We start from the raw sequence: 15,578 nt of genomic DNA, 5'->3' as shown, positions 1-15,578 counted from the left end.
TGATTCAATGTTGTAAAGCAATAAAACATCAAAACTTCTGGGGGGGGTGAATATTTTTTATACTCACTGCATACACTTGTTGGTAATAAATGCATTTTGAATCTTGAATCTTTGAAATACCTCCACTGATCCAACTTCTACTATCCACCAGAGGATTCCAGTGTTTCACCACTCTTTGGTCAAAGAAATTTTAACGTACCTCAGCTTTAAATGATATGGCCCTTAACCTGTACTTATGTTCCCCTACTTCAATCTCTCTCACTAGCAAAGGCTCTTGTGCCCCCAAGACCTAACCCTGCCCCTACTCCATATTCCTCATTCACTGCTAACTCACACAAACACACCGCATTAGTTCACATGTATATTGGCGGCACCCGGATTTACGTAGACACTGCTATGTCTCTCACACACAAGAGAAAATCTACAGGTGCAGGAAGTCCAAGCACCACACACAAAATGCTGGAGGAACTCAGCAGACCAGACAGCACCTATGGAAAAGAGTATAGTTGACATTTCAGGCCGAGAACCTTTAGCAGGACTAGAGAAAAAAAAATGAGGAGTAGAGTTTAAAGGTGGGGGGAAGGGATGGAGAAACACAAGGTGATAGGTGAAGTTGATTGGTGAAAGAGATACAGGACTGGAGAGCAGGAGTCTAATAGGAGAGGACAGAAGGCCATGGAAGAAAGAAAAAGGGGGGGGGGCACCAGAGGGAGGTGATGGACAGGCAAGGAGAGAGGGAAAAGGGAATGGAGAATGGTGAAGGAGAGGGGATGAGGGGTAGGTGGCCATTACCAGAAGTTTGAGAAATCGATGTTCATACCATCAGGTTGGAGGCTACCCAGATGGAATATAAGGTGTTGCTCCTCCAGCCTGAGTGTGGCCTCATCACGCCGTCGATAGACATAGCGGAATGGGATTGGGAAGTGGAACTAAAATGGGTGGCCACTGGGAGATCCCGCTTTTACTGCATACAGAGCGTAGGTGCTTGGTGAATCAGTTTCCCATCTACGTTGGGTCTCACTGATATACAGGAGGTCACACTGGGAGCACCGGATACAATATATGACACCAACAGACTCACAGGTGAAGTGTCGCCTCTCCTTGAAGGACTGCTTGGGGCCCTGAATGGTAGTGAGGGAGGAGGTGTAGGGGGGGAGGTATAGCACTTGTTCCGCTTGCCAGGAGGAAGATCAGTGGGGAGGGTTGAATAGGCAAGGGAGTTTCATAGGAGGCAATCCCTGCGGAAAGCAGAAAGTTGGGAGGAAGGAAAGATGTGCTTAGTGGTTGAATCCCGTTGGAGATGGTGGAAGTTGCAGAGAATTATGTGCTGGACGCAAAGGCTGGTGGGGTGGTATGTGAGAACTAGAGGAACCCTATCCCTGGTAGGGTGGTGGGAGGATGGGGTGAGAGCAGACGTGTGTGAAATGGAAGAGATGTGGTTGAGGGCAGCGTTGATGGTGGAGGAAGGGAAGCCCCTTTCTTTGAAGAAGGAGGACATCTCCTCATTCTGGAATTAAAAGCTTTACAAGTAACAGGGTGGGAACAGGTAGCTGTGAGAGTCCGTGGGCTTATAATAGACATCAGTAGATAAGATGTCTCTAGAAACAGAGACAGAGAGATTGAGAAAGGAGACAGGGAGGTGTCAGAAATGGACCAGACAAACTTAAGGGCAGGGTAGGAGTTGGAGGCAAAGTGGATGAAGTCGACAAGTTCCGCATGTGTGCAGGAAGCAGCTTTTACAAGTTACAGGGTGGGAGGAGGTGTAGTCCAGATAGCTGTGAGAGTCCGTGGGTTTATAATAGACACCAGCAGATAAGCTGTCTCCAAAGGTAGAGACAGAGAGATCAAGAAAAGGGGTTTTGCTAGTAACAGTGTGGGAGGAGATACAGTCCAGGTAGCTGTGAAATTTTATAAGTCCTGTAACAGGGTGGGAGGAGGTATAGTCCAGGTAGCTGTGAGATTTTACATCTATAGACTTATTCACCTCCTCTAAGTTGCCCAATTGTTTACGTAACAAGCAGCTCTGGATAAGCAAAACTTTCTTCCAACTAAATGCCAGGAAGATTAAAGAGGTTTGGTTTTGGTTCCTGTAACAAACTCCATACCCCATCCACCCACTCCATCCCTATTCATGGCAATTCTGTGAAGCTGAACCAGACTGTTCACAACTTGTCAGTGATTCTAGGATGAGCTTTGGGCCAAATATCAACACTCTATTTCCAGTTCTGTAACAGCCTTACCCCAGGTGAATCTGCTGGTAAAACCATGTCCTCAAACTAGACTTGAACATTCCTAAGCCCTCCTCGTCAACTTATTTGTTCTACCCTCCATAACCATGGGAGAATGATAGCAAAACAGTTTAATGATCAGATTTACCTGGGTCCAGCTCAACACCTAATAGTCAATTCAGGGACAAATGCCAGCCATGCCATTGCTCACATTCATGTGAAAAAAACTTGAGTTCATTCGAAACCTAAATTCAAGATCCAAGATTGTTTCTTATCGTTCATCAATACACATGTGTAAAGGAGAATGAAATGATTGATATTCTGGATATGATGCAGCATAAAAAATACAATAAATCTAAAGAAAACACTAAGAAACACAATAAATACAAATGTTGTAGAGATATAAGATTAGCTTCTATACATAGACTGTTTGTATGTACATAAAGTGATGCTAAGTTCAGTGTATCTGTACATAAGGTGACTCTGAAAGGAAATGATGAAGTAGTGCTGGTGGGGCATGTGGTGGCATGGGTATCAAATCCCTTTCAATCATCAGCCCGTTCTTCTTGCCCAACATCTAACTCTCATTTTCTGATCTCTGTATGGCCTGAACTCCTTCTCACTCTTCATTCTTCCCAGTGTTACAATCACCCCCCCACCCCCGATACTGAGCTCCAACCAGGCCACTTGATCGTCCTGAATCAAATGGTTTCACCATCAGGCTGCCAACACCCTGGGTCTGGAATTCACACCCCAAATATTTCAACATCTTTAATCTGCTTTAAGATGCTACTTAAAACCCACTTCCCAGCCCAAATGTTTGGTCATCACATATCTTGGTTCCTCAGTATCAAAATTTGCTTGGCAATTCACCTGTGATGTTCAGTAATTCAATTCTATGATTCCATTTAATATCAGAGAAGTGTATACAATATATATCCTGAAATTCTTTTTCTATGCAGACTTCACAAAAACAGAAGAACACCTCGAAGAATGAATGACAGTTAAATGTTAGAACCCCAAAGTCCCCCCACTCCCCCCACACACAAGCGGCAGCAAAGTAATGACCTCCCACCCCCACCCACTTCTGCAAAAAAAGTATCAGCACCCGAGAGAGAGAGAGAGTACACAGCCTCTGACAGCTGATCCACTGTTCCCGATGTTCCGTTTTCTCCCACGACGCATCAGTCGGCCGAACCGGCATAGAATCAACCCGTCCTCAGGCCCGTGAAACCTCAGAACTGCACAGGTGCGCCTGGCTTCTAGGCCGTGTCCGGGGATATCGAAAGGCAGCCGGTCACGAGCCCCTGAGGGTGAGTCCCACCAGCACAAAAAATCAAAGTCTGAGTGTAACTCCAGGTCAGGGTCTTCAACAGAGCCCTGACCACCCTGAAGGGTAGAAATTAAGCTCTTTTCATAGATGAATGTGAAAGAGTCGCAATTTAGTGCCATCATGACTCCACTTCCGCTTACAATGTACTAGAGACTTTTCACTACAGGAAAGGCATCATCTTCCAAGAGGACCACAACCTTGTCATTGGGTTTGGAGGCTTGCATCCCTCAATGACCTGGAGAGCTGTGTTGGCTGGAGTCAGGGCTTTATGCTTTGGCTTTTGGTGGGGTCACCCATGCCAAACAGGTCAAAGGGTAAAGGCCAGACTAAGAGTGGTCCACCGGTCCTCCAGTGATGGAGGCTGGGGGGAGATTGGAGAGAGGTCCATAATATTACAAAAGGCACGAATAGAGTAGACGAAGTTTCTTTTTCGCAGGGTTGAAGTGTCTAATATCAGAGGGTATGCAGTTAAGGTGAAAGTTGGTAAGTTCAAAGGAGATGTGGGGGGGGGCAGGTTTTTTGCACAGAGTGGTGGGTGCCTGGAATGCACTGCCTGGGGTGGTGGGAGAGACAGTTACATTGGGGGGTTTTAAGAGGCATTTAGATAGGCGCATGAATGTGAGGGCATTGGAAGGATATGGACATTGTGTAGGCACAAGGTATTAGTTGAGTTGGCCATTTGATTAGTAATTTAAATGGTGTGGCACAACATTTTGGGCTGAAGGGCTGGTTCCTGTGCTGTACTGTTCTATGTAGGAATGGATGTTAGACCAGAGCAGAATTCAGAGTAAGGGGTGATAATGAAGCCAGGATGGTTTTTAAAGACAAGGAATCTTTTGGGGATCAGCAGCCTATACAAGCCAATGATTACAAGGGTGACTCAAGACCAGAAGACAGAGGATCAGAATTAGACCACTTGGCAGTCTGCTCCACCATTCAATCATGGCTGATTTATTTTCCCTATTCTGCTGTCTTCTTCCTGTAACCTCTGATGCCCTTACTAATTTAGAACCTATCAACATCCGCTTTAAATATGCCCAATGACTTGACCTCCACAGCCATCTATGGCAATGAATTCCACTGATTCACCTCCCTCTGGCTAAAGAAGTTCCTCCTCATCTCTGTTCTAAAGGGATGTCCCTTTATTCTGAGGCGGTGCCCTCTGGACCTAGATTCCCCCACTATTGGAAACGTTCTCTCCACCTCCACTCTAATAGGTCTTTCAATTTTTGATGGGTTTCAATGAGATCCCCCTTCATTCTTCTAAACTCCGGTGTGTAAAGGCCCAGAGCCATCAAACACAGCTCGAACGTTAACCTTTTCATTCCCGGAATCATTCTCTTGAACCCTCTCCAATGCCAGCACATCCCTTAGAAAATGAGGCCTAAAACTGCTCACAGTATTCTTGTACCCTCTCGAAATTAATGTTCACATTGCATTTACCTTCCTTATTAACAACTTAACCTGTAAGATAACCTTGAGGGAGTCCTGTACCTGGGCTCCCAAATCCCTTTGTACCTCTGATTTCTGAATTTACTCCCTGTTTAGAAAATAGTTTATGCTGTTGTTCCTTCTATGAAAGTGTATGACCATATACTTCCCTACTCTATATTCCATATGTTATTTTTTTTGCCCATTCTTCTGAACTGTTCAAGTCCTTCTGCAGATTTCCTCCACCTACCTTTACATTGTCCCCAGATTTGGCCACGAAGCCATCAATTCTGTCATATAACATGCAAGGTAGCTGGACCCGACACTGGCCCCGCTGGACACCACTGGTCATCGGCAGCCAGGTGACAAGTGATTGACAAGTCAGGAAAGAAGTGTGTGATCTGGATATTAGAATTAAATTGGTGTGGGACCACTTTGTGACACATCAGGTACATGTTACTGCAAGTTCTTCCTGAGAGCTTATTGCTTTGTCTGAGGCACAGGAGCTGCTGTGTCCAACCACTGGTGTGAACAGAGCAGAAATGCCTGCAACTCAGAAGAGGGTCAGAATAGAGTCAGGTTTAATATCACTGGCATATGTCATGAAATTAGTTGTTTTGTGACATCTTATAATTTTTCATATATAAACCTTATTTACTTCACAGACACAGGCATACATGCACGTGTGTATGTGTGTGTGTGTGTGTGTGTGTGTGTGTGTGTGTGTGTGTGTGTGAAATAAATATACAGGAGGGATGTGACTGCATTGGAGATTGACCAGAGTTGGAAAATTTCAGCTGTATGGGGAATTGGGATAGGTTGGGTTTGTATTCACTGTGGTGGAGGATGCTGAGTGGTGATCTTATAAAACTACACACAATTATGCAGGAGGTAGATGGAATAGGTAGTAAGAATCTTGCTCTTTGGGTGGCCTTGTATGAAACCAGAGGGCATAGGTATAAGGTGAGAGGTAGTAGGTTTAGATGGATCAGAGGGGAGTCAACTTGACTCAGAGAGTGATTAAAATCCGGAATGTTCTGTCTGATAAGGTGGTTGTAACATGTATTCTGACAATGTTTAAAAAGCAACTAGACAAGTATTTTAAAAACGCAAACAACAGGAATACTGCAGATGCTGGAATTTCAAGCAACACACATCAAAGTTGCTGGTGAACGCAGCAGGCCAGGCAGCATCTCCAGGAAGAGGTACAGTCGACGTTTCAGGCCAAGACTCTTCGTCAGGACCCGGGACCTGGGTCCTGACGAAGGGTCTCGGCCTGAAACATCGACTGTAGCTCTTCCTAGAGATGCTGCCTGGCCTGCTGCGTTCACCAGCAACTTTGATGTGTGTTGCTAGACAAGTATTTTATCATCAATGTATCAAAAGCTATGTATTAGACCTTAAGCCCATAAGACATAGGAGCAGAATTAGGCCATCTGGCCCATCGAGTCTGCTCCGCTGTTCGATCATGGCTGATCTTTTTTTTAATCTCCTCCTCAACCCCAGTTCCTGGCCTTCTCCCCGTAACCTTTGATGCTATGTCCAACCAAGAACCTATCAATCTCTACCTTAAATACACCCAACGACCTGGCCTCCACAGCTGCATATGACAACAAATTCCACAAATTTGCGACTCTTTGGCTAAGAAAATTTCTCCGCACTTCTGTTTTGAAAAGCCACCTCTCTATCCTGAGGCTGTGCCCTCGTCCTAGACTCTCCCACCATGGGAAACATCCTTTCCACATCTACTCTGTTTAGGCCTTTCAACATTCGAAAGGCTTCATTGAGATCCCCCTCATCCTTCTGAATTCCAGCGAGTACAGACCCAGAGCCATCAAACGTCCCTTGTATGATAACCCTTTCATTTCTGGAATCATCCTTGTAAACCTCCTCTGGACCCTCTCCAATGCCAGCACATCTTTTCTAAGATGAGGGGCCCAAAACTGTTCACAATACTCAAGGTGAGGCCTCACCAGTGCCTTATAAAGCCTCAGCATTAAATGTGCAATAAATAGGACTTGTATAGATAACTACAGTGGTAGGTATGGATATGATGGACAGAAGGGTATTTTTTTGTGGTGTATGACACTAACCTTTGCTATTGTTTCTGCAAAGGGTCCATTTGAAAAGCTGTAAAGTTATTTTAAGTGGGAGCCCCAAAGATCAGTGCAGCTGGCACAGATCTGTGCAGTACATTTTATTGGACCAGGGTTATGGGGGAGGAAGTGTGTAGGCAGTCAAGGCATATGAATGTCCAGGTAATTATTAACCATGATGTGGAACATTTGTATGTGCAGAATATGCAGCCTTCCAATAGTGTCATAATTAAATTCCTGTGCATGCCAAAATAACCAACACAGCCAGGGTTTCCCTATAAGCATCCCAACTTATGCAGGCAACCATGTAAGATTCAGACCATGACCCACTGGTTCTAGAAAATTCTCCTTGATAGGGAAGACCCATGATCCTGCTGAATACACAGGAACTGGGCCCCCACTGGAAAATTCTGCTGCATTATCACTTTGAAATGGGGCTTCTGCATGTGAAGCAGTTGAGACATAGACCCCAGAGCAGCAAAACTTCAAATCAAAACATGAAAAAGAGAATCATGAGTGGTCCTTATCAGAACCTGACCTCTTTGAAAAATTGCTCCAAGTTCTATTCTCCCAGCAGCCCCGAGTTTAGCTCATGGTTCAGAATACTGCCATTTAAAAAGTTCTATACTTGAATTTAAACCTCTCCATGAGCATGTCACTTAATACCTCTGAAACTTCCTCTAGGTCTATAAACTTAAAATAAATATATATTCCTCCAATTCTGACCTATTTCACATTCCATGTTGAAGTGACTATTGGCCAGTGGCACTTACGCCCGCAATGACAAAGTGTTTAGAGAGGCTGGTGTTGAAACACATCAGCTCCTGTCTGAATGGTGACTTGGATTCGCTCCAATTTGCCCACCGAAGCAACAGATCCACAGCAGGTGCCTTCTCACTGGCTCTTCACACAGCTCTGGAACATCTGTACAGCAAAGATGCATACATCAGGATGCTCCTTATCGATTACAGCTCAGCATTTAATGCCATCATCCCCTCAAAACTAATCAGTAAGCTCCAAGACCCGGGCCTCAATACCCCCTTGAGCAATTGTATCTTGGATTTCCTCACTTGCAGACCCCATTTAGTTCCGATTGGCAAAAACATCTCCTCCACAATCTCCATCAGCACAGGTGCACCACAAGGATGTGTGCTTAGCCCCCTGCTTTACTCGCTATGACTGTGTGGCTAAGTACAGCTACAACACCATTATCAAGTTTGCTGTTGTGGGCTGTATCAAAGATGGTGATGAATCAGCATACAGGAGGGAGACTGAAGATTTAGCTGAGTGGTGTCATAACAACAACCTCTCACTCAATGTCAGCAAGACCAAGGAACTGATTGTAGACTTCAGGAGAGGGAAACCAGAGGTCCATGAGTCAGTAATCATTGGAGGATCAGAGGTGGAGAGGGTCAATAACTTTAAATTCCTGGGTGTCACTATCTCAGAGGACCTGTCCCGGACCCATCATAAAAATGTGATTGCAAAGAAAGCACCTTTACTTGCTTCGAAGCCTGCAGAGATTTGGTATGTCATCAAAAACTTCGACAAGCTTTTATAGATGTGTGGTGGAACGTGTATTGACTAGCTGCATTCTGGCCTGGTATGGGAACACGGATGTCTTTGAGCGGAAAATTCTGCAGAAGGTAGTGGCTTTGGCCCGGTACATCACGGGTAAAGCCCTCACAACCACTGCGCACATCTACGTGAAACATTGCTGTAGAAAAGCAACACCCATCATCAAAGATCCTCACACAACCCGGGTATAAGGGCCTCAGGTCTCGCACCTCCATGATCAAGGACAGTCACTACCCCTCAACCATCAGGCTTTTGAATAAAAGAGGATAACTACACTCATAGTTCTGGTGTTCCCGCAACTGATGCTCTCACTTTAAGGACTCTTTATTTTGTCTTTTCAAGCTCTCGTTATTTATTGTTATTTAATTATATTCGCATCCACACTATTTGTTGTGTGTTGATCCGGTTTACAGCTATTTTTCTATAGATTTACTAAGTATGCCCACAGGAAAAAGAATATTAGGGTTGTATGTGGTGACATGTACAGTATATACTCCGATAATAAATTTTACTTTGAACTTTGAGCTGTTTTCATCACTCCATCATTGTCATGCCTTAACTCTAGGTTCTGGAATTCTCCACCAAACTATTAAACTTCTCTGCCTCTCAATCTCCATCTCTTCCTTAGAACATAGCTTTATCTGGTCAATTCTCTGACTAGCCCCTTATGCAAGTAAGTGCCAATGTTAGTTTGATCACACATTCCCACAAAGCCCCATGAGCACTTTTTGCATATATTGCTAATAGTGGGAGCTTGTTGTCAGCAATTGAGCCACTCCTACACTAGTATTGTGACTACACTTCAAAAGTACTTCATTTTCCAGGTGTCATGAGACTGTGAACAATTTTAATTAAAATTCCTTGTTTTCATTCAAAACGTCATTTATCACAACCACATGAATCAGGTTCTTAACCGGTTTATTTGGTGACGTGAACAAATTTCACTTCTACACCACCACCCATAAAAATTTTTAAAAATCCATCTGATAAAAGATTTTCAAAAGCTTCAATTGTATTTTCTTTTACAAAGGGATGATATGGAAATCTATCAGATGAAGAGAGAAGAGCAAGTCAGGAAGGGAAAATTCTCCAGTGCTATTCCAATTTGAAACATGTGATAGCAGAACAGAAGTTTTAAAAATTTCCAGGAGGTGGCAATGTTTTACTTACCAAGAGTTCACATTTGGACCATATATATTGGCATTTGCTCTGTTGTGTACTTCTAAGCTGTATTCCTAAGGTTATGATATTTGTTGGAGGTCCATGGTATATTGTGGTATTGCTGTGGTTTTAATAATGATACAGTATATGTTCCTGAGCTACAGTTATAGGGTTTAATAATATGGAATATATCCCAGACATAAGAGATTCTGCAGATGCAGGAAGTCTTGAGGTCTCAGCCTGAAATGTCGACTGTTCTGTCCTCTCCATTGATGCTGCCTGAACTGTTGAATTCAGAATCAGGTTTAATATCACTGGCATATGTTGTGAAATATTTTGTTTTATGGCAGCAGTACATTGCAATATATAATAAAAGGTATAAATTACTATATATGTATATATACAGTATGATTAAAATAAATAAGTTGTGCAAAAGAGACCAATAAAAGAAAAAAATCCTGAGGTTGTGTACGTGTGTTCATAGTCCATTCATAATTCTGATGGCGGAGAGGAGGAAGATGTTTCAAAATTGCTGTGTGTCTTCAGGCTCCTGTACTTTCTCCTTGATGGTAGCAATGAGAAGAAGGCATGTTCTGGTAATGGGGGTCCTTAATGAGGATGCCACTTTTCTGAGGCATTGGCATTTGAAGACGTCCTCAATGCTGGGGAGGCTAGTGCCCATGTTGAGCTTGCAAATTTCTGCAGCTTTTTCTGATTCTGAGCCACACCAAACTCTGATGCAATCAGTTAGAATGCACACCATGGTGTACCTGTAAAAATTTGTGAGGGTCTTTGGTGACATACCAAGTTTTCTCAAACGCCTTCTTTGTAATCGCACATCAATATATTGGACCCAGGGTAGATTTTCAGAGTTGTCTGACAAACAGGAACTTGAAATTGCTTACTCTTCCCACTGCTGATTCCTCAATGAGGACGGGTGTGTGATCCCTCGACTTGCCTTCCTGAAGTCCACAACCAATCCCTTGGTCATACTGACTGCGAGGTTGTTGTTTCCACACCACTCAGCAAGCTGATCTGTTTCACTCCTGTATGCCACCTTATCACCATCTGAAATTCTGCCAACAATAGTTGTGTCATCAGCAAATTTATAGGTGGCATTTGAGCTGCGACTAGCCACACAGTTGTGGGTGTAGAGAGAGTACAGCAGTGGGCTGAGCACGAACCCTTGAGATGGGCCAGTGTTGATTGTCAGCAAGAAGGAGATGTTATTTCCGTGTTGCATTGACTGTGATCTCCTGATGAGAGAGTCAAGGATCCAGTTGCAGAGGGTGGTACAGAGAGAGGCCAGGTTTTGGAGCTTGTTGACTAGTACTGAGGGTATAATGGTGTTGAACACTGAGCTGTAATCAATAAACTGCATCCTGAAGTAGGTATTGTTATTGTTCAGTTGATGTAAGGCTGAGTTAAGAGCCAGTGAGGTTGCATCCACTATAGTCCCATTGTGATGGCAGGCAAACTGCAGTGGGTCCACTCTTTGCCTAGGCAGGAGTTTATTCTGGCCATGACCGGAGTCTCAAAGCACTTATATATAGTAGATATGAGTGCAACTCGGAGATAGTCTTGATGACACTGCTCACCCTGCTCGTCTGGGACACTTTAATGATGCTCATCTTTTTGAAGCAGATGGGAACTTTCGGCTGCAGCAGTCAGAGATTGGAGATGTCCCCCAGCATTTTTGCATGTGTTCCCCATTGACTGTATCCCTGTGGATTTAATACTTGAGACTCCTCCTTTGAAGCCTTAAAAATACAGCCCAGTCAATCACAGGAACAGCCCTCCCCATCACCGAGCACGTCTGCAAGGACCGCTGTGACAAGAAATCAGCACTCCCACCATCCAGGCCATGCCATATTCTTGCTGCTGCCATCATGAAGGAAGTACAGGAGTCTTAGGTCCTACACCACTAGGTTCAGGAACAGTTATTATCCTTCAACCATCAGGCTCCTGAAACAGTGTGGATAACTTCACTCACCTCAACACTGAACTGATTCCACAACCTATGGACTCAATTTCAAGGGCTCAACCAACTCATCTTCTCAGTATTATATATTGAGGAGGCAAATGGGCGGAGGGGGGCCAAGTACCGGGAGCTGGCGGATCAGTGCTGGAGGCAGGGCTGGAAGGCTTGCTGCGAGCCCGTCGAAGTCGGGTGCAGGGGTTTTGCCGGTCGCTCACTCTGCAGAGTTTACGATGGCCACTCTGCGGTGGGAGTGTGTGCATTTACATCAACACGGAATGGTGCAAGAACTCTGTGCTGGTCTCTAGTTACTGCTCATCGCTAGTGGAGTTTGTGACTGTTAGATGCAGACCATTTTATTTACCACGGGAATTCACCACTGTTCTTATAGTCGGTGTGCACATTCCCCCCCCACCCCCAGCGCTAATGCTAAAGAGGCGCTCTGTGAACTGTATGGGGCTATTAGCGAACTGCAGAACGCACACCCTGATGGACTGTTTACTGTCGGCAGAGATTTTAACCACGCGAATCTCAAGTCAGTGCTCCCCAAGTTCTATCAGTATGTGGACTTTGCAATGAGAGGGGAGAACGCATTAGACCTTGTTTATACAAACATTCTCAACGCGTATGGGCGTAGCACCGCCCCCACCTCGGTTACTCAGACCACATCTCTGTTATGTTAATCCTAGCATGCAGGCCGCTCGTCTGACGCTCCGGCCATCTCTGCTCTTCAAGATTGCTTTGAGCACACTGACTGGCACATGTTCAGGGAGGCTGCAACCGATGGCGACTCTACCAACTTAGAGGAGTACACGGCATCAGTGACTAGCTACATCAGCAAGTGCATCGATGATGTCACAGTGGCCAAGACCATCACTACACGATGTAATCAGAAGCCACAGATGACCACAGAGGTGCATGCGCGGCTGAGGACCCGTGACTCCACTTTCAGAGCAGGCGACAAAGCAGCCCTAACAACAGCGAGGGCCAATCTCTCCCGGGCCATCAGAGAGGCAAAGCGTGCACATGCCCAGCAAATCCACAGCCACTTCAAGGACAGTGGCAACATGCAGCGCATGTGGAAGGGCATTCAGGCCATCATCAACTACAGGACAACATCACCTGCCTGTGCTGGTGCTGCCTCCCTCCCAGATGCGTTGAACAACTTCTACGCTCGTTTCAAGGCGGAAAATGACGTGGTGGCGAGGAAGACCACTCCTCCTCCCAGTGAGCAGGTGCTGTGTCTCACCGTGGCCGATGTGAGGAAAACTGTATGCAGGGTCAACCCACGGAAAGCTGCTGGACCAGACAATATTCTTGGCAGAGTGCTCAGAGGATGTGCAGACCAGCTGGCAGATGTTCTCACTGACATCTTCAGTGTCTCCCTGGGCAGTGCCGCCGTTCCAACGTGCTTCAAGGCCACCACCATCGTCTCCATGCCGAAGAAGTCTTCAGTGTCCTGCCTCAATGACTACCGTCCCACTGCTCTCACATCCATCATCATGAAGTGTTTCGAGAGGCTCGTCATGAGGCACATCAAGACCCTGCTGCCCTCCTCACTGGAACCCCTGCAGTTTGCCTACCGTCCCAACCGCTCAACAGACAACGCCATCGCCACCACCCTCCACCTGGCCCTCACCCACCTGGACAAAAAAGACACGTACGTTTGATTGCTGTTCATAGACTGTTCAGCATTCAACACAATCATTCCTCAGCACCTGATTGGAAAGCTAAAACTGCTGGGCCTGAACACCTCCCTCTGCAACTGGATCCTAGACTTCCTGACTAGGAGACCTCAGTCAGTCCGGATCGGGAGCATCATCTCCAACACCAACTCACCTAACACGGGGGCCCCCCAGGGCTGTGTGCTCAGTCCACTGCTGTTCACTGTGCTGACCCACGACCATGCAGCAATACACAGCTTGAATCACATCATCAAGTTTGCCGATGACACGACCGTGGTGGGTCTCATCAGCAAGAACGATGAGCCAGCATACAGAGAGGAGGTGCAGCGGCTAACGGACTGGTGCAGAGCCAACAACCTGTCTCTGGATGTGAACAAAACAAAAGAGATGGTTGTTGACTTCACCAGAGCGCGGAGCGACCACTCTCCGCTGAACATTGACGGCTCCTCCGTTGAGATCGTTAAGAGCACCAAATTTCTTGGTGTTCACCTGGCGGAGAATCTCACCTGGTCCCTCAACACCAGCTCCATAGCCAAGAGAGCCCAGCAGCGTCTCTACTTTCTGCGAAGGCCGAGAAAAGTCCATCTCCCACCCCCCATCCTCACTACATTCTACAGAGGATGTATCAAGAGCATCCTGAGCAGCTGCATCACTGCCTGGTTCAGGAATTAGACCATAAGACCATAAGACAAAGGAGCAGAAGTAGGCCATTTGGCCCATCGAGTCTGCTCCGCCATTTTATCATGAGCTGATCCATTTTATCCTATTTAGTCCCACTGCCCCGCCTTCTCACCATAACCTTTGATGCCCTGGCTACTCAGATACCTATCAATCTCTGCCTTAAATACGCCCAATGACTTGGCCTCCACTGCTGCCCGTGGCAACAAATTCCATAGATTCACCACCCTCTGACTAAAAAAATTTCTTCGCATTTCTGTTCTAAAAGGGCGCCCTTCAATCCTGAAGTCATGCCCTCTCGTACTAGACTCCCCCATCATGGGAAACAACTTTGCCACATCCACTCTGTCCATGCCTTTTAACATTCGAAATGTTTCTATTTTGAATTGCACCGTCTCGGATTGCAAGACCCTGCAGCGGATAGTGAGGTCAGCTGAGAAGACCATCGGGGTCTCTCTTCCTGCTATTACAGACATTTACACCACATGCTGCACCCGCAAAGCTAACAGTATTGTGAAGGACCCCACGCACCCCTCACACAAACTCTTCTCCCTCCTGCCATCTGGCAAAAGGTACCGAAGCATTCGGGTTCCCATGATCAGACTGTGTAACAGTTTCTTCCCCCAAGCCATCAGACTCCTCAATACTCAGAGTCTAGACTGACATCTACATCATTTATTATTATATTGTGATTTGTCCTCTACTGTGCCTATTGTCTTGTTTATTAATTATTGTACTGCCCTGCACCGTTTTGTGCACTTTATGTAGTCCTGTGTAGGTCTGTAGTCTAGTGCAGTTTTTATGTTGCTTTACATAGTCTAGTGTAGCCCTGCGCTGTCTCACATAGCCTAGTGTAGTTTTGTGTTGTTTCATGTAGCACCATGGTCCTGGAGGAACGTTGTTTCGTTTTTACTGTGTACTGCACCAGTAGCTTATGGTCGAAATGACAGTAAACTTGACTTGACTTGACATGACACCCTACTTGGCATCACTGGGGCTGGCAAGAGGAAAGCTATCAGGACCATCACAGAGGTCGCTGAGAGAGCCTCCAGATGGCTGTGGATCAGGAGGGGTGATCCTTTGGCTAACGCTGCTGGGACACAAGCTGGGGTCTGATCAACCCCCACTGGGTCGCCTGGGCGAGGGTGTATGATGTTGAAAGACCCGAAACACCCGATGATCGCAGGTTACATCACTGATGATGTGTTCCAGCGCTTCCGCAGGGTGTATCTCAGAATCACACACACGCATATGTGTGTGTGTGTGTGTGTGTGTGTGTGTGTGTGTGTGTGCGTGTGTGTGTGTGTGTGTGCGTGTGTGTATAGCTAGTGTGCCTAAGGCTTTTGAACAGTACTGTAGTAATTTTATGTATTGTATTGTACTGCTGCTGCAAAACACCATTCATGACAT

Source organism: Mobula hypostoma, chromosome 18 (assembly GCF_963921235.1).
Source record: "Mobula hypostoma chromosome 18, sMobHyp1.1, whole genome shotgun sequence".
NCBI lineage: Eukaryota > Metazoa > Chordata > Chondrichthyes > Myliobatiformes > Myliobatidae > Mobula > Mobula hypostoma.
Note: the sequence above shows the minus strand (reverse complement) of the source record.